Consider the following 2,744-nt stretch of genomic DNA (forward strand, 5'->3'; position numbering starts at 1 on the left):
ACGGTCTAAATACTTATGTAAATAAGGTAGTGTTATTTATTTTTAATACGTTTGCTAACATTTCTAAAAACCTGTTTTCGCTTTGTCATTATGGGTTATTGTGATGTCATTATGGGGTATCGTGATGTCATTATGGGGTATTGTGATGTAGATTGAAGAGGAACATTTTTTATTTTATCCATTTTCGAATATGGCTGTAATGAAACAAAGTGTGGAAAAAGTCAAGGGGTCTGAATACTTTCCAAATGCACTGTATATAGTGAACTACAACCCTATGGGCCCTGGTCAAGAGTAGTGCACTATATAGGGAATAGGGTGTTTTATTCAAAAGGTGCACCAACGAAAAGGCAACTTGTTTGTAAAGGACCATGAGAAGAAGTGGTCCCTTCTTAGCCTGGTCCCAGATCTGTTTGTGCTCTTACCAGCTCCATTGATGTGGGGCAAGACAGCACAGACAGACTGTCTCTCAGGCTAGTCCACCCTCTCTCTCCTTCACATCCCTGTTCTCCTCTCAAAGCCAAGCTCCAGGTGTAGCGTTGCACAATTCCCCTAATTCTCAGGTTTTCCAGAAAACCCCAACCTCGAAGATTACCGTAATCAGAGGGGAATAAGCAGGAAATCCTGAATCCTCCATACAGGATTTCTAGAAAACCTGGGAATTTAGGGAAAGTGATTCGAGTTTTGCAACTCTAGCCAGGTTTCAGCTTGAGGACAGTTCTGAACCTCCCCTAGCCAGGTTTCAGCTTCAGGACTGTTCTGAACCTCCCCTAGCCAGGTTTCAGCTTCAGGACTGTTCTGAACCTCCCCTAGCCAGGTTTCAGCTTCAGGACTGTTCTGAACCTCCCCTAGCCAGGTTTCAGCTTCAGGACTGTTCTGAATCTCCCCTAGCCAGGTTTCAGCTTCAGGACTGTTCTGAATCTCCCTAGCCAGGTTTCAGCTTCAGGACTGTTCTGAATCTCCCCTAGCCAGGTTTCAGCTTCAGGACTGTTCTGAATCTCCCTAGCCAGGTTTCAGCTTCAGGACTGTTCTGAATCTCCCTAGCCAGGTTTCAGCTTCAGGACTGTTCTGAATCTCCCCTAGCCAGGTTTCAGCTTCAGGACAGTTCTGAATCTCCCTAGCCAGGTTTCAGCTTCAGGACAGTTCTGAATCTCCCCTAGCCAGGTTTCAGCTTCAGGACAGTTCTGAATCTCCCTAGCCAGGTTTCAGCTTCAGGACAGTTCTGAATCTCCCTAGCCAGGTTTCAGCTTCAGGACAGTTCTGAATCTCCCCTAGCCAGGTTTCAGCTTCAGGACAGTTCTGAATCTCCCCTAGCCAGGTTTCAGCTTCAGGACAGTTCTGAATCTCCCCTAGCCAAGTTTCAGCTTCAGGACAGTTCTGAATCTCCCCTAGCCAGGTTTCAGCTTCAGTACTGTTCTGAACCTCCCCTAGCCAGGTTTCAGCTTCAGGACAGTTCTGAATCTCCCCTAGCCAGGTTTCAGCTTCAGGACAGTTCTGAATCTCCCCTAGCCAGGTTTCAGCTTCAGGACAGTTCTGAATCTCCCCTAGCCAGGTTTCAGCTTCAGGACAGTTCTGAATCTCCCCTAGCCAGGTTTCAGCTTCAGAACTGTTCTGAATCTGAAGTCCTGTTTCAGAAACGTTCCGAACATGGTTCCAATAGGAACAGAACAGGGTTCCCATGAGGAAGTTGGGAGTCCACCCCTCCTAAAGAGACTCAATTTTCTAAATCGATCGCCTCTATCAAAACGGTCCTGTTTGGCTCAGTTGGTAGAACATGGCACTTGTAACATCAGGGTTGTGGGTTGGATTCCCGCTGGGGACACCCATAGTTTCTACACACTACTGTAAGTGTGTGTTTCTAGCTTTGAGGCTATTAACCCTTCTATCTAATTAGCATAATAATAATAATTTAAAAAATCCCCATAAAAATCTGTCCGTTTAAGCTAGAGATATCTGTTGTTTTGTATCAATCCACTACATCCGTCGATGTCGCACTTCTGCATCTGCAGTGAAAGAGCTCGAGCGGTGTTTGTTTCCCCGAACGGTTTGACTCAACGAGCGTCTTGGGACCCGTCTGAAGTCGGGAAAAGCAGATCTGCCAACTTCTGTCTGTAGCGTCCCGACAGTTTGGCCTACACACTAATCTGTGGAAAGGTGAGAGACTTACACCAACATATCGGTGTTGTTCTATGCCTCCCCACTGGCCTCAGAAGACTTGTCTGAAGGTCCTCCCGGTGGAAAAGGCAGGGTTTAGGCTGTAGAGGGTCAAAGGGCAGTGAGTCTAGAGTGAGTCTAGAGTCCACTAGACAGAGAGTACAGGTGATACCATATAGACCCTTCAAATTCAAAACTGGACCTCAAAGCCAATTCCACTGCTATTTTCCCCACTCTTCCTTTCTAATCAGAGACGGATTTTAAACCTGGGAGTTTTTCCTCCATGGTTCTCCTCTAAATCAGAGACTGATTTTAAACCAGGGAGTTTTTCCTCCATGGTTCTCCTCTAAATCAGAGACTGATTTTAAACCTGGGAGTTTTTCCTCCATGGTTCTCCTCTAAATCAGAGACTGATTTAAAACCTGGGAGTTTTTCCTCCATGGTTCTCCTCTAAATCAGAGACTGATTTTAAACCTGGGAGTTTTTCTGGACATTATTTTAAAAACTCAATCCTACCTAGAAGCGGTGTTTTAACTAGGAACCAAACGGAACCCATTTGTCCAATAGAAACGGTTGTTTTAGTTGAAAATGTG

This window comes from Salmo trutta, unplaced genomic scaffold (genome assembly GCF_901001165.1).
Source record: "Salmo trutta unplaced genomic scaffold, fSalTru1.1, whole genome shotgun sequence".
NCBI classification, from domain to species: Eukaryota; Metazoa; Chordata; class Actinopteri; order Salmoniformes; family Salmonidae; genus Salmo; species Salmo trutta.